The 22722-nt window shown below is 42.1% G+C and overlaps 1 long non-coding RNA gene across 1 annotated transcript in view; it reads left to right on the top strand.

Moving 5' to 3' along the window:
- Nucleotides 1-2282: 2282 nt before the first annotated feature.
- LOC142013078 (uncharacterized) overlaps nt 2283-22722 on the top strand; it is a 28228-nt gene continuing 7788 nt past the window's right edge. The window contains exons 1-4 of the long non-coding RNA XR_012645536.1: nt 2283-2301; nt 2395-2431; nt 9343-9503; nt 21210-21308. This is a non-coding gene — a long non-coding RNA (uncharacterized LOC142013078). The remainder of the gene's footprint in view (nt 2302-2394; nt 2432-9342; nt 9504-21209; nt 21309-22722) is intronic.

Raw genomic sequence — 22722 nt, 5'->3', positions numbered from 1 at the left:
AATTCTGCTCCAGGGCAGGACTGGGACGGGAGTCCCTGGGGGACGCATTCGCGATCTCCTGGAGGGGCCCCCTGCTTTACGCTTTTCCTCCCACAGTGCTGATCCACAAAGTCTTGCAGAAAGCCAGGAGAGAAGGAGCCCGAATGATCCTGATAGTTCCAACATGGGATCAACAGCAATGGTTCCCCCTACTCCTGCGCATGTCGGACCGTCCACCGATGCCCCTCCCGGTGGCGCCGGATCTGCTCACGCAAGTCTAGGGGTCCATAGTGCATCCGCACCCCCAAGGCCTGCGACTACAAGCGTGGTTAATCCATGGCTCAGCTCCCTAGAGAGCACATGTATGGAGGAAGTGCAACAAGTCCTAGAAAGTAGCAGGAGGGCTTCCACCAGGAAGACCTACAAGCAGAAGTGGACTCGCTTCACGGCATGGTGTTCTACCAAACAGTTAGCCCCCCTTGCTGTGCCTATACCTGTAATATTAGAGTATTTACTGGACCTCAAGAGAGGAGGACTCTCACTATCCTCATTAAAGGTCCACCTTGCCGCCATTTCGACGTTCAGACACGAAGAGGAAGGGAACACGGTGTTCGCCCATCCCATGGTTACCAGGTTCCTCAAAGGGTTGGTAAACCTATACCCGCCTCGGAAACTGCTTCCACCTATGTGGGACTTGGACCTGGTGCTTAGTGCGCTAGCGGGACCACTGTTCGAGCCTTTAGCCATGGTTTCCCTCCGCCTCCTTACGATAAAGATGACCTTCCTTCTCGCAATCACGTCAGCTTGCAGGGTGAGCGAGCTTGCGGCAGTTATGTCAAAGCCACCCTGCACAGTATTTTCCAAGGAGGCGGTAACCATACGTCTGCATCCAGCCTTTGTTCCCAAAGTTTCTTCTGAGTTTCATATTAACGAACCTATTGTTTTACCCTCGTTTTATCCAAAGCTTCATAACTCTAACAAAGAGGCGCGCCTACATCTCCTGGACGTGAGGAGGGCGCTAGCCTTCTATATAGACAGGACCAAGTCCTTCCGGAAAACAGATAGACTCCTAGTCTCTCTCGGTCCCAAATCAAAAGGAGAAGGTCTCTCTTCGCAGAGAATCTCAAAGCACATCGTATCCTGCATAAAAATGTGCTACGAACTCAAAAAGTCTCCTTTACTGGCCACGCCCAGGGCTCACTCCACTAGGGCGGTGGCGGCATCAACAGCCTTTTTCAAGGGCGTTGCGCTAAAAGACATTTGCAGAGCGGTGACCTGGTCATCCTATGACACCTTCGCCAAGCACTACGCCCTTCACAGGGTATTCCAAGAGGATACCCAGCTCTCGACAGCGGTCCTCTCGGGGACAAGCTGCACATGATCCGATTACCCACCTCCTATTTTGGGTTACTGCTGGGTAGTCACCTAATGTGGAGCACCCACGGGGACACTCGAAGAAGAAAGAGAAGTTACTCACCGTAGTAACGGTGGTTCTTCGAGATGTGTCCCTGTGGGTGCTCCACCACCCACCCATCCTCCCCGCTTCAGATCTCTGTTTAGTGTTTTGCAGGAGCATCCGAGGCGGTTGGTCAAGGAACTGGCGGGGACCGGATCGCGCACATGGCCAGGAGCACGCAAGGGAGCGGCGCGCACCGGCGCATGCGCGGTCCGGCAGAAACTGCTTGGAAGATCCGACGTGCGGCGCCCTGGCGAGCCCGACACGTAACGTGGAGCACCCACGGGGACACATCTCGAAGAACCACCGTTACTACGGTGAGTAACTTCTCTTTCTTTAGTTTTTACAAAAAGATGTTGGTCTCCATTTGACCCAATTTCATTCTTTGTTAAACTCAGCAGTCCATATTAACCAGTGTGATGCAATAACCCTCAATCCTTATCTTGGGTTAAGAGATCAACGTTTGCTAGATTCCTTAAAATTTTACTCAAAGAAATAATCTGACCTCCTACCTTGGATTTCCATACATATGAAGCAGTGTATTTCATTGTACTTTCCATATGTATTAATAATGCATACTATACTTTTCAAGTAAAGTGTGTGGATGATACATAGTATCTTGCTGAGATAAGAATTATGTTTGTGCAGCTGCTTGTAATCTGGAGGAATTGTTTGAATGTGGTGGGTTGTTGTATAGTGGAATTGAAGATGTCTTGTAGATTGGAAGAGAATTTGGGTATTGGAAATTCACTTGAGTATCCTTAATTCTAAGTTTTTATAGCTTTAGTTTGTTTGTTTGCCCTTGTTTGTTTTTTACTTATTAACCAGCAACCTTGGGTGACTGCATCAGAGAACTATGATTCTAGGTAAGCAGAATAAACTGTCTGTGTTAACCTAACATAGAGAAAGCAGGTGTATTTCACTGAACTTTTTCTTCTTCCTTTTTCATTTTCTTTCAGTACTGGAAATGAAAACTATTGCAGATACCTATTTTCGGTAAGGGTTAGGAAAATGCGGTGTACTGTGATCTGTTCAGCCACTAATTAATCATTCCCAACTTTGAAGCATTCCCTTCACTCCTTTGCATCTCTCATTCATCCCAGGAAGAAGAGCGAATGACCCATTTTTGTGCATCCAATGTTTACATGTTGAATCGGCTATATTAGGGAACAACTGCAAAGATAGTGCATTATTCACTTTCTTATTTGACTCTTTGATAACCATTGATGTACACAGAAAGCCAACATCAGCACAAGTTACATAAATGCTGTGATGGGATGCTGGATCCCAGTAGGTGGTTGTTAGTAATTTTTATGCAGTATACTCTAAATGGTTCTTTCTGTGGCAACTCAGAAACTTCCTATCTTGTTCGGTACATTATTACGTACAGTCTAACTGTGTTAATCACTCAAAAGATGTGGTGTTTTCACCATAATATTATATAAATGTGCATCGGGGACTTTCAGAATTAGTTTTTATGACAAGTGAATGAATCTTTTGGCATCAAGCTAATACATGTATTGCTGTTTCAGTGGATTCAGACATATCGTCCTTTCAGCATCATTGCAAGCTTTTTGCATTATATAACATTGTACCTTAATGACATGATTTCCATTATTTGAGTTTGCTGATGGTAGGATAGTGCTTATTTATTGCTTTCAATGTAGTGTTACAACATTGTTCTTGAAACTAAATGGCAAAGCAATTCCAGTTAAAGAACCATCAGGAAACAAAGACTATCTGAAAGCCAATTTAAACCGCGAAAAAACAATAGTTTTAACCATTGTTTTTTTTGTGAAATATACAATAAATGATTTCTGCTTTTCTTTTTTGATTTGTGAATACAGTTGTACAGATTCTTTTAGCATGTGTCTATTTTCAAGCTACCTTTCTAATAGAAGGATGTATGTAGTGCTAGCAATCTCTATAAATTCACTGCAGGTTATGTGCTTCCATAATACACTTATTTTCTTGAGTAGCATCAGCAAAGTGAAAAAGGGAAAAAGTAAATTGGTCTTTATGTACTTTAAATAAAATGCTGCTTGAATAATAAACATGAAATGCTGTATAAACAGATCCTCCAAATCTCTGGTTGAGGAATCTGCCAAACTGCAAATGAGCTGCTATGAAAAGTTTTCTGCATATTTTCAGCTTCTCATTAGTATGCTGCTGTATGTAAGTGTCCAGATACCATCTTTTACATGGATTTGATGGTTAGTAGGCCCAGCTGCAAAAGGATCAATAGAAGTAATATTTGGGGCCAATGTATTTCCTTTTTGTATGGCTTACTGAAAATCAAAGAAGTTTTGTAATTGACTTTAAGGGCAGCTGGATCATGCTTAGCATTACTAACCCTCCAGGATTGTCCTGGAGTCTCCAGGAATTAAAGATTGCTCTTTAATTAAAGATTATGTCATGCGATCAAAAATCCAGGAATATGTCCAGCCGAAACTGGCATCCCTAATTTCATTCTCTGTGGGCTCAGATGTGCCCTTTAGTTACTAGGTCACACTGAGAGCATTGTGCAACCTCATTACTCTAGCGGCAGCTCACTAAGAGACTAGATGGTTGACTTGCCTCTTGACTGGCAGGTTCTGGGGGCTTGGCCCCACCTCCTCCTGGGTGCTTTGTTTCTGAGGCTGCAGTAGGATAAAGCAGATATGGGGGTGGGTGGTTGAGGGGAAGCAGGGATTGTGGCTGTATTTATTCATTGCACAGGGATAGAGGAGGGAGGCTTTGTAGTCTTGCTTTGCTTGTCTCTGGTGCAGATGAACCTAAATGAGTAAATCTTTAAGTAATTCTGAGCCATAGTATATCATTGATTTTTAAACAGAACTCCCATATGAAAAGATTGCTTAGCAATCAATGGCACAGCAAGCTTCTCCCCTCCATTTATCTTAACATAGCAATTTAATGCTTATTTTTGCCTCTAGTTTCTGTTATTCTAAATCAGAATCATCCCAGTTCAAAATGAGTTGCATAGTTCTATGTCAGAGACAGATATTTGTTTGTTGGATCCTCAGCTTTTAGAAATGGCCATGGCGCCTTCTGTGTCAGCCAAGCACTTAATCCAATGTTTGGAGTCATAATTAATTGCTTAAACAGGAAAGGACAGTTCAGCAGGAGTTAACATAATCATTTAGAAGTCACTGAAAAGAATAGGTCACGACTCCATTAAGAAAGGTGAGATTAATCTGGTGTAATGAAGAGATGGTCCACCTTAAAGGTGTGTCACTCTCCCACTGACTTACATTATGCTTCTCAAGGAGCAAGAGTACGGGAGAGCACTCCACCATCGACTTAGCGGGTCTCCACATCTGCTAAATCGACACTGCTGCATTGATCACAGCAGTGCCTACTTTAAGTATAGACATGTTCTTAGCTATGGCTTTGGGTAACTGAAATAAGAAAAAACAAAACAGCAGTCATGTAGCACTTTAAAGCCTAGCAAAATCGTTTATCAGGTGATGAACTTTCATGGGGCAGGCCCACTTCTTCAGTGCACTATTTCCAGATGTGAAGAAGCGGGTCTGCCCCATGGAAGCTCATTACCTAATAAATGATTTTGTCAGTCTTTGAAGTGCTACATAACTGCTGTTTTGTTTTGTGAAGATACAGAATAATATCTCTGAAATAAAATAATCCGTTGTTAGTATTTTTTTAGCGTGCACATATGAACAACAAGGGGAATGACGTTAGCTGAAAAATCTGGCTTTTGGCTCGTAAATCCCCCAGAGTTTAGGACAATCTGATCCATAATTTTGGATTATTCCATTGCAAAGATAGATAACTGTGTTCCCAGTGTGATACAATTAAATATTTTGCATGCAAAATTGGATTACTTGAATGCAGCTGGTACAGAAGCGAATTTTTCAGGTGCCATTTGTGCAAGCATATATGTAAATTTAGCCCGGGGTGGGCAAAATCAGTCCTGGGGGCTGGATCTAGCCCACCAAGCATTTCTCTCCTACCTGTGCAGCTGATTAGCAGACCGTGCATACTTACAGCCAGCAGAATATTTTCAGCTGTCCCTTCCCCACCTTGTTCCATCTGCAGCTGAACTACTCCTAGGATTCTCCTGCTAGCTATGCAGAGTGGGAAAGAAAAAAAAGGAGAGGGTCATGCTGAAGTCAGGGTGTTCTGTGGTCTCTGTACCCGCTCTCTGCAGAGCCAGGATCAGGATGAGAGGAGACCCAGCGGAGCTGCTCTAGTCAGAAGCATGAAGAGTAAGTGCAATAACTCAGAAGTGCAGAGCTGGGGAGGGAGAGAGAACAGAGCAGGATAGATCTCTCTTGTAGAGACAGAGGCTGGCATCTCTCAGAAACTTACCTAGTAGCAGCCAGTACACACACACTGTGCCACTGTCACATAGACGCAGTCTGTTCCACACACACATAGGCACTGTCACATATACACTGCAGCACACACTCAAGCTGTGTCACAGAGTTGGTCTCTGACACACAAAGTGTTTCTCTTTCATACTCACACATTTTTTGTCTCTTTCTATAGCCCCCAGCCCCAACCCTTCTGCCCAAGGCCCCACCACTTCTGGGGAGCTCAGAGCCAACCCATAACCTGTACAAGAATTCATGGAGTGGCCACTCTGTGAAAATTACTGCCCACACCTGATTTAGCCCTTTCACATTTGTTCAGGGGCTACATAATGTAAAGTGCCTTCCAAATAAAAAGACACACACATTCCCTGGGGTTTCAGTTCTCCGTATTTCAAATGTATTTAGCTGTGAGATGTATATGTCTTTGTTACGTAGACGCGAAGATAAAGGGAGAGATGGCATTTTAGAAAATCTACCACCATACTTTTTTTTTAGTTTTTGGTTGCCCACAAGCAACAATGCATTTGTCTGCAGTTTAATAATAAGCTAGTTAAGATACAAAAGGCAACACACAGTTATTTTCAAAAGCCATTCATAGTTATAATATAATGGTTTCATTATCTGAAGTTCAGGAACAAGGACCAAAAAAATCTCTTGTGTACACTGAAGTGCTTTTTGTTTTTGGGAAAAAAATAAATACTATATTCACACTAGTGTTTGCTTGCATGAAATATTGACCAATCACACTGGGTTTTACATAAAGATTTGAAAGCAATCTTGATTATCTGAAAGAGTCTAATTGTTTTGTTTTTCCAACCTGAAAGAGTAATGAAAGGTCAACTAAAAAAAAGCGGAATTATGTAGTTATTTTATAACTGGCACTAACAAATTTAACCAATTACGATGTCTGTTCTGTAAGCAATGAATGTGTGGCTCCCAATTAATCTAGTGTACCTCCGGGCAAGGTCTAAATCAGCTCTATACAGCTGAAGCAATTTGCACACAGCTACAAGCAAATTGGAAAATAAGTGTTTCACACTACTGCCTATATTTTCTGGCCAAGTACACAATCAGTGTGCTGGCAGCAGCCCTTCATCATGTTATTTGCAGCTATCAATTTTAATTATAACAATTATTGATTAGTTGGGAAAGCAAATAATCTAATGCTCAGATGAGGTTGGTGTGGCTGCAGAGATCCTTTTTCTTTTTATGCACATGTCCATTCAATGTTAAAAAATATCAGATGGAGAACTTATCTGTATCATCTTGCTGAGTTTGTGTAGCTATAAGTGCAGCTGTGCCAGTTGCTCTTACACAGAATCTCTATTTTTAGAATTTTAAAACTGTGCAGCAAAAATCTGATGTAAACTGAATCATGGCTTCTCCATCAAGTGGTGTCCCTGTGGATGCTCTACTCAGGTCTCGGTGTGTGCCTGCACCAGAGATTTTCTTACCTCTGATGGATATGCCTCAGATGTCAAATGCCTGAGGGAGTCTCATGCAACTCACACGTGTCCTCGTTGCCTGGATATGATGGCTAGGGCTAGAAAAGTCTGTGGAATGCGGCTTAAAACCATGCTCTGGGTAGTCTCCTCAACCATCAAGGGAAAAACCACAGGAGATGTGGGCAGTGCAAAAGTTCTCCGATAGGGCAGTTTCATCACCCTGCAAAGGCGCTCAAGCCACAAAAGCTTCCCCAGCTTTCTCCTCATCAGCACTGCCCAGAGCCTCTCGTTCACTGGTGCCATCAGTTTCTGGCACAACGAAGAAACGCAAGTCATCATCAGCCAGGAAAGCTGAGGCAGAAGCTAAACTTGCCACATTGGTTGGCATTACTGAGGGATCAGCTTCAGAGAAGCCACATATGCTTCCGCCAGCAGCTCCTTTGAGCTCTCCCTCTGTGCCTGAACAGCCAGCAGCGCCGTACAAAAAAGCGCTGTGCAAAACACGGCCCTTACAAAAATCTCCTCAGCCTGAGAGAGGCTCAGCAACTTGTTCACCATGCGCAACTGTGCAAGGGCATGCTAATATGTTACAGGGTTCCCCACACTCACCTACACTGCTATCCCCAAAACCTGATTATGGCCGCGGGGCATAGGATCAGGCTTTTGTCAGGCCACTCATCTCCTTCACTATCATAAGCTTCTTGGCATTTATACAGGGATCATTCCCCTCGGCAGCATCTCACATGGTCCAACCAACCATGGATGTATCCCCCACATCAGTTGCCACCTCCATGGAGCCTCTGGGATACATGAGAGGGCTGCCGACCATATTCCTCCCTTGCCTACCATTCACAGCCTGTACATCTAAACAACAGCACACCTCCAAGAGCTCACCCACAAACTGTGTGCGCTCCTTGCCTGCTCACCTGCCCTCAGTGATCTCTCAGGCGAGTTCTAATGAGCATGGTGACTTACCTCACTCAGATTCAGAGAGCTCTTCACATGGACCTAGGCCCAGGCAGGATGAGGCAGTATTCCAGATCTCAACTTTTCCACTGGCAGAGGATCTGAAACAATTTCAGGAATTATTAAACAGCTGGTCATATCACAAGAAGTCACACTACAAGAGGTTCAAGACAAACAGTAGAAATTACTCCCAGGGCTTGTCTACACTACCACCTTCCTTTGAAGGAAGGATGGTAATTAGGGTGTTGGGAGTTTACTAATGAAGTGCTGCCGTGCATACAACACTTTTTACTTTAGGGATGTCTCTCACCCAATAAGAAATGTATTTACATTTCTCACCCAATAAGAAACGTAAATATACTCCCTACCATAAGCCTAGGGACTAAAACTGCAACCACTAAAGCCAGCAACAGAGGCCATATAACAGCCCAAGCAACATTCTAACAGGAGGAAGACACAGCAAATCAATTCCTCTACAAATCACTCCACCCCTCACAAACAACAAACTCGAAATTTTTTTCTGGGGTCTGGGTGACCACCCACAGCTCCACTGCAGTCCAGGCCACCTTCCATCACCTCCTGAGACCATTCTACCAACAGTGGGCCTTGGTTCCTTATTCTACACTAGTGATAGATCAACCTCTTCCTCTTCCAATGGTGCTGAACTTCCTGACACAGCACTGTGGCAATCCATGCCACCTCAGCAACAAAACTATGAAACTCACAGCATGGCTTCTCCATGATTCCAGAATGAAGAACTTGCCTGTTTGGACAGCGCCATGGGCATACCTGCAGGCAAGAGTCAGCACCTGCTCCCATGGACAGCGCTGTGAGCCGCATGCATGTGAGGGGGCCCCAGGGAGGGCCAGTCTACACCCAGCTCACCTCCCATCCATGTGGGAATACCTCTGTTGCCAGACACACACACCTCCCTTTAGCCACTATCCCATTGAGTGTGGTGGGGGGGGTGCAATGGTCAGCCTGGTCCTCATGGCATCCTCATGTGGCAGGGCCTGCTGTGCAGGCCACACCTGCCTGTGCTTCCAGGACATCCCCATCCCTTGCCCCAGGGGTGCTGGTGGCTGCTAATGGTAGGGGACAATGCCTTAGGGGATTTGTTGCATGAATGATTCACTGTACCCTTGCCTTGTCTTCCTTACAGCTAGACCCACACTGAGCGAGAGCTGAGACAACCCCACCTCTCCACCAGGAACAGCCAATCCCACCCTGGGACCAGAGCGAGCCAGCCCCAAGGTGGCATCAGGGTGAGCCAGTACCCCACCAGTGAGAGGGTGGGCCTGCAGCCAGAGGGAATGTCTCTGGGTAAGGGACAGCCTCCAGAAGGCTCACATTACCACTCTCTGGAGGCTGACCAACCTTGAGTGGTGGCTGACAGATGACTGCGAGCAGCGTGGGCAGGACTGGGAGTGGTGATCGTGGGCCTGGGATCCACTGATGTTCCACTTTGATGCCGCCACCGGTATCTGGCAGGACCTGTTGGCCCATCTGCTGTCCCACTCCCCCTGCCACCCCCACACACCCTGCTGCCACTTCTCCCCACACTCCTGCCCCTGGTGCCCTGCCCCCACCAACCATCCCACAGGGTGTGCTGAACCTGCTGCAGTGGGTCATGGTCATGGCTGCCCCGTGCCATGCTCTCCCCCACTGCTCTCCAACCCCCTATTCCCCCACTTACCCAGATCCTGCCACAGCCTCACCACCTTCATACCTCCCCATGCTCCCAGCCCCAATGGGGACCCTGAACCCATGGCAGGAGGAGAATGTGGGCTGATGCGACTTGGGGTTCTGCTCCCCTTGAGGAGTCATGGCCCCCCACCCCCTCCATGGATTGATGCCTCCCCACCCCTTGTCCCAAGCCTTCCCACTGTATATAGTTACTTGTTCTTGCACACTGTAAATATTTTTTCTTACAATGTTTATTTTCAAATCATTTATCTTGGTTCAAGTGAAAAAGTTGTTTGCTCACCACCCCCACAGCCCTCTTTACTGGGGAGGGGGGAGGGGAAGGGAGGTTGCAACAGTAGGGGTCATAGTGGGGACAGGAGAGGGCTGTGAGCCTGAGGCCCCCAGTGGAGATGCCCTGGGGAGGTTCATTGAGGTCCACAGGAGAAGCTCTCCTTTGGAGCCTCACTGCTCATAGCCATCCCGATGGGTGAAGAGAAACCTGAATCATGCCTTGAGTCAGCTGAAGGCATACTTAGCCTGCATCCAGGCCCATTTGATTTGGGCATTAAACAGTTCTTGGTTTGGGATAAGCTGCTCAGTGTAAGGTTTCATAAACCAGGGCATGAGGGGATAGGTGGCATACCCCACAATACATAGTGGCGTGTACACATCCCTGACCACCAGCTCTCACTGGTAACAAAGGTGCATGCCTCCATTCTTGGGTACAGGCTAGAGTTGCAGAACATCTGCACAAGGTGTGTCTGGCCTGACCACCTGATGTAGACATTGAGGAACTGTCCAAGATGATCAACCAAGGCCTGCAGCGCCATCAAGAAGAGCCCCTTGCAGTTTGTATGTGCATGGGTGCTTGTTATGTAATTTTTGGGGGGGATTGGAGAGGAAACCAGGATAAGGTAGTGCTTTGGCCCTCTGGCTTAAGATCTTTGCCTTGATGGGCACCATCCCTTGCCAGAGCTCCTTTAGCATACATTTCCAGAGCAGTAAAAGACAGAATGTTAATTTGATTAACTCATTAGATTTGATATCTGGATACATTTTTATGAAGCAAACCAAATGTCTCATAGAACACCTGGACTTTATAATGAATATTTGTTGAAGAAAGAAATGTGAAGGAACAAGGCTATTTCTTCAATATATTTCTAGTATTATATATTTCTGCTCTTCTGGCAGGGATAGTAGTTCCATCTTTTATATTGTGTAGACTGGTAAGCAGTGCTTAATTTGTGCCAGGGCTGAGCCCTTAGACTTGGCAATTCGTAGCCTCAGCACCTACGGGCTTGTTGTACCAATCTAAACAAATGTTTAAAACATTACTTAAGTCCCAGCTCCTAACTGCTTGAAACTTAGTACCTCGTTCATTACAGCTTCAGTATGGTGGCTAAGTAAAAACTCAGAGAAAGGGTAACAAAATTTTTTGGCCAGGGGGAGGAGAGGCATATGAACTTCTTGCATATAATACTGAGTTAAATTGCCAGGATGGCAGGATCACTTATAGTTTTATGAATAGTTAGTTTGTCAGCATTATAAATACTTGATTCAGAACAGACAGGCCCTTTCTAAAAAAGACAATTTGCTAAGCCATCAAGTGAAACAACTACAACACAACAGTTAAATCTTTAGTGAGATACATGATAAAAAGATATTTATTTCATTGTTAAATAAAAATACAGTAACAAAATCATTTTCTGCATATTTCATTTCATTTTCATAATACCCTTTGCAAATATTTGTGACTATGCAGAACAAAAGGAGGCTGAAAAGTTTTTCTTGTTTTTTAAAACACAAGAGATATTGCCTATCCAAAAAAAGGCAATTTATTTTATTACTTATTTCACAATAATTTACATATTGTTCAATAATTAATGTGCTGCTTGTACTATTGTGGTAATATAGAGAAGTACTGCTTCAAAGGGAACTAGTAGCATTTGTTTAAAGTTTTGCTTTGGGACTTTATTATTTAGAATCTGTTTTTATCAGTAATTTAAACAGGATAACTTAGATGTAAGCTAGTACTACTTCAACTGGGACCTGATTTTAAAAATGCAGCGTATTCTTTCAACTGGTTTTACAAATAACATATAATAGTTCCAAAACAGGCCTGTGCATTCAGGGACTCTCTGGATGTGAAAACAATCTTAACCCCACATTGCCTCACTGTTGCACTATGATATGAAGGAAGAATTGTCTCATATGTCAATCCAAAGTAGAGGCAAAGTTTAAGACTGAGGAAAATGAGGCAGATTATCATGTGTGTTCAAGAGAAAGATGTGCTGTTCTGTGGGAACCAGCTCCCATGGCAGAAATGGAAGGAAGGCCTGTGGATGAGCTCATTTGTACTTCCTTTGCTCACATGCTAATGGAAGTATTCTTTCCTTTAGTAAGAGCAGGTCATCCATGCACCAGGGTTCAGTGCTGCATTGCACAGTGGTGCCGAATTCCTGGTGACTGTGTGATACAGGTCTGAAGTGTATGTCACAAGCATGCTTGCCCTTGCTTTGCAGTAAGGTAGCCAGAACCCACTTTTGTTTCTAGTGAAATCTCAAGTTAATACTCAGCAACTAATGTGGTAGATCATAGCAAACATGGGAAGTGGGTTTGATTTTAGAATAAAATACATCTCAAGGCCTAAGGTCAATGGCATTTTTATGTGCTCTGGCCTCATTGATACCAAAGCAAATGTTAATGGGGAGTAGCTCTGACATTGAGGAGTGCCGGCTGTTGCATACCAGCTGCAGTGATAAGATTTCACAGCAGCATTCTTTTTGTTTGTTTGTCTAACTCATTAAAAGGCAAAGGCAGTTATGGCATAAGTAGGAGAAACTCCTGTTAATTTTTATGGGAATGGCTCCATGCCTGAATTTGATTCGTTTGGCCAGATTCTTATGTCACAAAGGCCTGATCTACACTTAAAAGTTGGGCTGATATGTGTTCAGGGGTGTGGAAAAAAAATCTACAGGAATAGCTATGCTGGGGTGGCCAACAGGTGGTCTGTGGGGCATAATCAAGCCTGCAGAGCCTTTTCATCTAGCCCACTGAGCTGGCAGTGGCGCCATTATGAAAGCCATCTGGGTGGCTCCGAGAAGCATGTGGCTCTGTAAGGAGCCATTTGTGGCTCTGGATGCTGCTATCACTCACTCCTCCTCCAGCTCTCTGCCCTGCTCTGCTGAAAGAGTAGAAATCAATTTCATTGGTTTAATGGTTGGCCGGAGGTATCCGGCCATTAAACCAATTAAATTAAGGCCCATTATTTCCACACTGCAGGGCAGAGAGCCGCACACCCTGTATATGGGGGAAGGGAGTAAGGGAGTGGGAGAGAGCTGTGCAACCGTGGTGAGGAAGAGACGGTGGCCTGATGAGGGAGCAGCGTGGGGTGGAAGCACGTGGAGCTCCTGTATGAGGTAAAATAATCCTGAGTTTGAGGCTGTGAGAGGTTAAGTTTGGGGGTGGGAAGGCAGTTTGGGGCTGCATCTATCCTACAGAATTATGTTTGCATAGCTAGGCTGCTTTAGTCTATGTAGTGTAGACATACCCTTACACTAGTGTGTTTGTATTGACTTCACTGACACTAGATGTGAACTGATTGAGGGACAGCAGTCTTTAGCATTGTTAGTATAAATCTATGCAATTTGTATGCTTGGAGGACACATGGGTGGGGTTGTAGTAGGAAAAGGGTAAGGAAATAGGAGAAATTATAATTGTTATTTTACATCTTCTTACAATTCCCACTGGTCATTTTTCCATCTACAACCCCCACTCCTGTCACCTTCTCAGAGTGTGTGATATAGTAATAGAGTTGTTTTCATTTCACTAATTTTAGTGTCGTCAGTGACAGCAGGTGTGCCTGGAGGGAGATTGGAGTAGATGTAAAAAAAACCTGACAATCACTGCTCTGAAGGGGCCCTTCTTTCATTCTATACTGAGAGATGATAACCATGGGGTGCGGAGGAGAGAGTGAAGGAGGGAGGCAAACTTGTCAAGGCAATGTACTGGAGACCTAGACCATGTTTACATTGTGCAAAAGGGGCATTTAACATAGATAATTTTAGCCATACTAACATTCTTATTGTGCAGAAGGCAATAGTAGTTTTCATATCTTAAGCTAAACCCTAAGTGGGGCCCCTGGGGTTTAACTTGAAAAGCTACACCTTCCATTGTGTACCACAGGCTTGTAATGTGTTAGCTAATTAATATGGGTTAAACCACACCTTTTGCGTCTAGTGAGACAAGGCCCTGTTGTAAAGATGGCCTCTCCCCATTCCCCGGTTGGAATTCCCAATAACAATCGAGTCACACACTGCCTGCTGTGAAATGGGGGATGACACCTTATTCTTTTGAAGCAGCCCCTGCTGGCTAAAAGAGATTACTGCACCATTTTATTGAATTAAATAGTACACTGGCAGAATTGTAACTCCAGTGTAAGCCAGTGGAACCTAGGTTTATTTGTACTGGGGCTTACTTCAGCCAGGAGAGACAACAGCCTGTCAAGGACTTGGGCAGAAGGAGTGGTGGCACAGCCCTGGGTCCTTTTGAATTGCTGAGCCGTGGGGCAATTGTCCCCTTTCTCCGACCCCTGTCAGTATGCCTGACTTTAGCCCATTGATTTATGTGAATGTCCTTCTCACACATGGAAAAAAATTATACCTGGGAATGAGATTCTTTAATCTCCACCAATACAACTCCAACAACATTCCATCAGCTGCCACATCAGTGAAAATATAAATTACTACAACATGTGGCCCTTGAAAAGGTAACTTGAAATTCAATTGTGTGGAAATATCTAAAACTTGATGACAGTTGAGAATAATACACTGTGCAAACTTACTCACAAATCTGAAAAAATAGTTTTTTTAAAAGTACTGAAATATCACTAACCATGAAATTAAATCTAACCTGAAGCTTTTTAATGAGGCTTCATTCAGGCTGACTTGCCTCAGATCTAATTTTCAACCCTTTTTCAAAAGAAGCTTTTACAGATACAGTATCATATAACAAAAACAGCGTGAGAGACTTAAATCCTTGTGAAATGAATACATTAGTCAGGGTAGGTCAGTTTTAGCAATAATATTGTCAAGGACAGCCTGTGCTTGTCTTAATTTTTTCATTGTCCAGATTGGCTGGAAGTTGTCTGGTATTAAGAGTACCGATAGCTATACAACCAGGCTGAGAAATGCTGTACTGAGAGATGATAACCAGAGGGGAGAGAGGGAAGGAGGGAGGCAAACTTGTCAAGGCCATGTACTGGAGACCTAGACCATGTCTACATTATGAAAAAGGGGGTATTTAACATAGATAAATTTACCCATGAGACGTTATACATGAGTCTGAGCCCATTGCAACACTACCACAGAAGATCAACCTGCTCAGTCTTGATCTTCTGTGGTTTTATTTTGTGCATGTGTGAAGTGGTGTTTTCTGGGGTTGATGTCAACCCCGGAACTCCTCTTGAGTGGTGAGGATTAAGGAAGGTCTACGGGAGAAATGCTCTTGTTGATCTTCTTCCATGAGGACAGCCCTAGCAGTCTTTCATGATAAGTCGAATTTAGCTACAATGCAAATGAGAAGGTGGGAGAACCTGAATGGGAAATTACCTATAGTAATAAGAGTACCACTCCAGGTGTCTATTTGGTCCTTGGTGCACCGTGTGAAATTTGCATATGAATTCCAGTTCAGCAGTTTCTTTTTGTAGTCTGTTTTTGAAGGTATTTTGCTTGGGAATGGCAACTTGCCAGTCAGAAACTGTGTCCAGGAAGGCTAAAGTTCTCTCCCACTGGTTTTGCATTTTGCCATTCTTAATGTCTGATTTGTGTCCATTTATTCTTTTGCATAGAGACAGTCTAGTTTGGCCAATGTACATAGCGCTGGACAATTGCTGGCACTTAACAGCATATATTATCTTATTAGATGTACATATGCTGGTACTAACCTCTGTCAGCCCTAGAGGAATCACTGGTCCGACCTAACAGAGAGGAAGCCGTGCTAGTCTGTACACTATCAAAACAAAAAGCAGTCAAGTAGCACTTTAAAGACTAGCAAAATAATTTATTCGGTGAGCCAGTTCTGGTCTGGCTATGGTCTGAAGAAGTGGGTTTGTCCCACGAAAGCTCACCTAATAAACTATTTTGCTAGTCTTTAAAGTGCTACTTGACTGCTTTTTGTTTTGGTCTGACCTAGTATAGACTTTTTTTGGTCTTATACTTGTAAGGACTCTTCACTAAATCTGTAGGAAAAGCTACACTTTATTGAATGAAAAAATGGAAACCTTACATTCATTATTAATTATTCCTTGGAAAATGAATGGAGTCCTGCTGTTTTTCCAGTTAGATGACGTAAAAAAGATGACATCACCTCAGAAGCTAGTTCTTGTTTGTTTTGTTTTCTCTCTTACAACCATTATTTCCAGTCCATCTAGAATTTTAAGTTTGGCTCCTCTATTCTCAATGATTTGCAATGCAGCGACATCAGCCAGTTTACATTTAAGATATTTTCATTCCTTTCTCAGTCTCTCACTAGTGTACTTAACACAGAATGATTAAAAGCTGTGTGTTCTGTTAGACCTGTTATGGTGTTTAAACAAGGAAGTCTGTGTTTGTTTAAGAGAACGGGGAAATAGTTATCTTGACAGATTAGACTGAAAAAACAGTACAGACACAGTCTAGCACAGATGTCCAAATTTGCCACTTGGCTGGTTTTCTGAGGTGCTCTAAACAAAACTTGCATGTGTGTTTGTGCCTTGGCTCCGTTTGACACCTGACTGAGGAATGTGATTAAAAGCTACTGCCAGGTCTTACATGTCTCTTGTGGACAAATGTTTACAGGAAAGAAATTCTTAGAGTCTGTTTAACTGTGCCATAATTAAAATAATGGAATACAAGAGAAATTTCCTTCAGTATCTGAAATATCTTGCTAAGAAGTTATTTCTTCTCATATTTGAGAGACCATATGTAAGCTCTTCAGAGGTTAGTAGTGCTCCTTTTTTCATACATTTATTCTGCTCCTATTGAATTTTCAATGAGGCAGTTAGCAGCCTAAGTCTCATTGAATTATAATTTACAGTATACATTATGCACTCATAAAAAAAAATAAGCACATCCCATGCAATCATTATGCATGGGTCACGAAGGCGTCACCATCATCAAGTTTATGCCAAATTTTATAATGCACCAGCTTCACAAAAAGGACCCCAGATTGTGTTTAGAAAAGGCATAGTGTAGTGGAGGTAAAAAAAAATCTGAAATCTTGCAAGTTGTCACAAGACTTACTCATTGGTCAATTTTATGTGATAACTGAGGGAAAAAAATCATCAAGTGTAAATGTTGTGTTCCTTGATCACTTCTGAAAATGAGGTATATGCTCCTAAGTCACAAAGCGCTTTTGAAGTTTCACAATGATCTGCATAAATGTTTTGAGAAAGGGACTACTTTTGATGTACAGATAACCCTCAATGCACTACAAAGTCCCTACATGAGTTACGGCATTTCCTGACTTCTGTGGAATTGGACTTGCTGAGGCTAATTGTCCTCAGTCATGTAAATGTTCACAGAGGTGATGAATCTTCTGAGTTCTGCTGGTATTCTTTTTATCTTTCCCTTTTTCCAACGTGTATATGAGGCTCTTAAGCATGCAGTGAGGAAGCAGAAGTTACAGGATCTTCAATGTGATCAGGCAGCAAACAGAATGAATTTTTAATGAATATTTTACTGTTTACCCACCCAGGAAGCTGGTGTTGATATCCTGTGGGATATGTAACCGAGTTCTGCACATTTAATATGGCAGGTGTAGCTCATTTCACTGTGGATATCATTCTTTTGTCATTTATAAGCTGGGTCTGAGATGAGGAGGGGTCCAAAACCAACCAAACCTGATGAAAATGGCTGGGATGGAATTTATATTGTTCATTTTTTTTCTTAGCTTGTGAATAAAGCTCAGAGAGTCAGGAAGGAACTGAATATTGAACTTAAACATTATGTGTTAACTACATTGTGACATGCAGACACTCCTCTTGCTCAGACTGGCTTGCCATTTCTTTTCAAGTTCACAGTTTGAGGCACATCCAAATTTTGTAAATGAAATGAACATGGAGAAGTCAGGCTGATTTCTCAGAAAAATACAGGAACATAACTGACATTCTGTCCAGAATAGGAACACCTGTGTTTCATCTAGACAAGAACACTTTTCCTTAAAAATGAGGTCACTGACTTCTTCCTGTTTTCACAATGACAGTCCATCTGGTTTGTACTTGACTGGCCAGTTCTTCTCATGAGTAGCGATGTTGTCCTGTATTGTTTAACATGTGATTGTGAAGGACTTAGGACAAAGGCTGGAAAATTACAGTAGAATGTTTTCCTCTTACCACTGGCTATGATGGCTAATCATATCTTTGCACCAACCACAATTTTTCAGCATTGCTGTTCAATGATTTACAGGCACGATATATTGTATTTGGCAGCCTATATGCAAACTGCCACTCCAGCAAAACAAATTATCTACAGCATGCTGTCAGCAAAAGATTTTTTTCCTGATTAGAGCATTCTGTTAAAGACTGACATTTTCTAACAGAGACAATACTGCATTCCCATGGAGACTTGGGATTTAATCTTCAAAGAATCTAACATGATTGAACAGATTGCTATCAGTACATCTGAACGTATCTATAGGTGAATGCAGAAAAGAAAAATACTTTTTTAAAATAAAAAATTGACTTATTCTTCTACCACAATGTGAGTACAAAGATTCAAATCTTAGCTCAAAGGAACACCCAGTACTTTTGCTGACAGTACATTTACCCAGAGACTTGCTTTATGAAAACAAATACACTACTGTATTCATATTACCAGCAAAGCTACAGTGAATTAACATAGCACAATTCAAATGGGCTTTTGGCATAACATCAATCAATTATACTTTCCATGGTGCTCCTAGGTTAATATAAAAGAATGAGTATAGTACTATTCATTTTAGTTAACAGCTTTCAAACAAACTATTATAAAACACTTTGCAGAGAAAATGATGTCCAGGTAACATTTAAAGAGGGGAAGTGACTCACTAGTTCCAAACAAGGAGAGTTTCAAACAGATGGTACAGCGTGAAAAAGAGCAATCTCCATCTGTGAAAGCTCACAAAGAAGAGGCAATGACATGGCCAAGACTGGACATGAAATACACTGGGGAGCAGGCAGAAAATTAGTTTCAGACCTTGTCTGCATCTGTGCTGTAATAAATTTCTTCCATTGTAGCACAGTGGAATCCTCTTGGCACTATGCTAATCCAAGTAATTAGGATCATAATTAATATTAATAATGATTGCAACATAATTTAGTCTGATCTAGAAAATCAAAGCATGTTGTAAAAGGGTGGAGACGCAACCGTACCGGTATTCCTAGTGTAGACAAAACAGTAGATGGGATTAAGGACCTTGAGACCCATGTATGTTCCCAAAAGTATAGTTAATGGTTGGGTCTACACAGACCTGTAGTGCTGGCAGCTTCATGGAAATGAGCAGTCTTGCAATTCCAAAAGTCTGCTCATTAGTATAATCACATGGCTAATTAGCATAGCCAAATGAGATCTCCCTGCCGGCAGAGGCTGCTGCCGTCAGTGAACTAGCCGTTTAGACATCCCACTGCCAGCTAAAACCCCTCTTCTGTCATCAGCCCCTTCTGCCTGAAAAAATTCAGGGAGAAGGGTCTTGCAACAGAGAGGGTTTTAGCCAGCAGAGGCAAATCTACACAGCTTCTTTACTGCCAGCAGCAGCCTTTGACAGCAGGGAGATCTTGACGGCTATGCTAATTAACCATGTGATTGTGCTAATGAGCAGCAATTTGCAATTGTGAGATTGCTCGTTTCCATGTAGTTGCTGGCACTATAGGTCCGTGTAGACCCAGCCAATCAGTCGTAAGCCATTGTGTTCAAAACAATAAAACTAAAATAATTTTATAAGGGCCTCTCTTGAATACCCATAAAAGCCTCCTTGAAAGGGATTTTGAAGCTAAAAAAGATACTGGTAGCAACGAAGCAGTATTTTTTACAGTAGTATATTTGGTTTAGGCTTATATTTGCAAGAATAAGAAATAAAGAGGTTTAACTCAATAGTCTGTGTCTAGTTACGCTTTAATAGGTCATTTGGCATTAATCATAGGCTATACAGTCACTTCATAAAAATTTATAGCCTGAATATGGAGCCATTAGTCATAATGATGGGCACTTATTCCTGCCAATAGACCTCTTCAAGTCAGAGGGGGTAAGCTCTGGGTTAAAAACTAATTTTGCCTTCTTTTAAGTTCATGCAAATATCATGAGTTCCAAAGCTCAAACTATAAACAAATGTTATGGGATTTGTGTCTTGCTTAGACAATATTACGAAAAAGCTGTGGAGCAAGGGAAAAAGGGAAAAAGCCAATGAAATAAAAGATGAAAATAGGAGGAGGAATGTTGGGAAAAGATGCAGATAACGGGGAAAAGAAAATATTGCTGTATACCACATACTTTATCTAAAATTCTTTTAATATTAGTGTAATTGTTTGTGTCCTTTAGAATTCACCTTTATTATGTTTCAGTAGTACAGACTACTTCATATTGCAGAAAAGAAAGTCAAAGACATATGAAAATGCTTAAATAATTGTATCTTTAGATATGCTGTTGACTTCTTGTTTTCACGCACGATGTGAAAATGCACAACTCATTGCAAAATAATGCTTTTTACTTAAATCAAATGTTTCAAGCAAGCATGTTTTACACATTTAAACTCAGTAGTTTGGAAAAGAATTTCTTAGAAAACAGTACTTCCTTTAAACTATCCAGGCTACAAGTCATTGGCTATGCCTGCATGTTTCAGCTAGTGAGCATTTACTTGTATTGTCTTGAAATACTTACAAGTTTAGGGCTCACAGGGCAGCTGTAGTCTTAATGAAGTAGTTAATGATGTGTGAATTATAGATCCTGACAGCCCCTTTAATAAAATCAACAGGACTGCATCCACAGTCGACCATGGAAGCTAAGTAATGACAATACTGTCTGTTTAACATAACGGAGTATCTTTGAGTAAAGCACCCTTTCTGCATGGCTGTACTGAAAATTTCTTGTCAACACAAAGAGGAACGTGAGCAATGAAGAACAAGCTGATGCACATGAAACTTCATTCCTACATAGTCTGGGATTCTAATGTACTACCAAGAGGGTAGTCACAAAAGAAACATATAGAACAATGTTATGCAATGCTATTGTAATTTAACTTTTTCATGAGATTCTCTGGAAGTACTGCATATTGAACAATGAACTTTAATAGTCAGATCTTAACTTGCTTTTGTCTTTTTTTTGTCTTTTTAAGGCACATGAAGTTTATCTTCCCAATAGCTTTCAGTGACCCAGTGTCTTCCCATAGCAGTGACTGAGATTTGGAATGCGATAATGCTCCACTTACATGACAGTAGGTACTCTGTGTGTGGCAAGGGCTTTTTCCATGCACTTAGCCAATCAGGAAAGAATGAACATTGAGGAAATAAAAGGTCTTTTGTATTTATTTTGGTGGTCAGTTTCAGGACCAGCTAACAATTCATAAACAACTTAAATGCCCCTATTTGACATATATTCCCTGACAGAGTCTCTGGATTCATGTTCAGATAAATTCATCCCAAACAACTCTAATCCTGAGCAGAAAATCTAAGACTGCCTTTATAGTACAATTTGTGTGTCTGTAGGTGCATTTAGTTCGCTGAAAAGTTTAGGGAATTATTTTCTAACTCTATTTTATTTGAGTTAATAGATATTGTAGCAAAGAACAGGAAAAAGAGCAGAGTGCATCCAGTAGCCTAAGCATTTCATTTTATTCCCAGAGCTCAGGCAGTAGCATGGCTATTAAATACCTAAAAGCTGGAAAAGCATTGACGTGCAAATGAACATCACTCTTTGCTCCAGAACTACTATGTAAAGCTCTTTCCTCACCATCTTTAAACAAACTAGGATTTACCCAGCCCATTTCTGAAATTACGAGCATATGGATTGGTAAAACAAACTTGCTCTAGTGGATGTGAAGGGGAATTAATAGAATTTTCAGTTAAGGTGAGGAGGCTAATAACACCTTCTGCAATCATTTACAAAGCAAGGGAAACAACTGATGCTTAGCAAGCATCATCAAACCATTCAGTCAGTTATCAGAAGTTCAAAATCAACTTTCTTATGTTACTTTAAGCAATGTCTGTATTAGAGAAATTGGTTGCTGATGTTCTCTTCAGTCAGACATAATGACTAACTCACCCTTTGCCAGTTCTGATTCCTTTATCAGATCCTGCCAAACTCTACACTCATTCCCACCATAAATCCTACACACGCACAAATCTTCATTAGCTCCTAGTGTTACCCCTCTCATTTCTTCCATCTAATTCAATGTTCACCTCTCGCCTTCAGCACCTCCAAAATACAGAACAAAACAGTAGTCATGTAGCACTTTAAAGACTAAAAAAATGATTTATTAGGTGATAAGTATTCATGGGACAGATCCGCTTCTTCAGATCTGTATACTTTCCAGTCCAGACCCAGTTATATAGCATAGAGGTCCAAAAAAATTGCAATAAAAACTGACAGATCAAATAAGTAGGACTGAAGGAGCACTGTGAAGGGTGGGGAATGTTAAGTATCTTGCCTAAGATAATTACCAACATCAAAGGAAGAGAAGCAGTCCTTGTGATGCATGAGATAATTGCTGTCTTTGTTCATACCAAGTATTAATGTGCCCAATTTGAGTATGAACCCCAGTTCACAAATCTCCTGATGTAATCTGTTTTTAAAGTCTGTTTGTTGTAGGATGCATATGCTCAGGTCTCTAACAGAATAGCCCACTCCAC

The sequence above is a fragment of the Carettochelys insculpta genome, chromosome 5 (genome assembly GCF_033958435.1).
Source record: "Carettochelys insculpta isolate YL-2023 chromosome 5, ASM3395843v1, whole genome shotgun sequence".
Lineage (NCBI taxonomy): Eukaryota > Metazoa > Chordata > Testudines > Carettochelyidae > Carettochelys > Carettochelys insculpta.
This window is presented reverse-complemented; position numbering and strand designations above follow the sequence as displayed.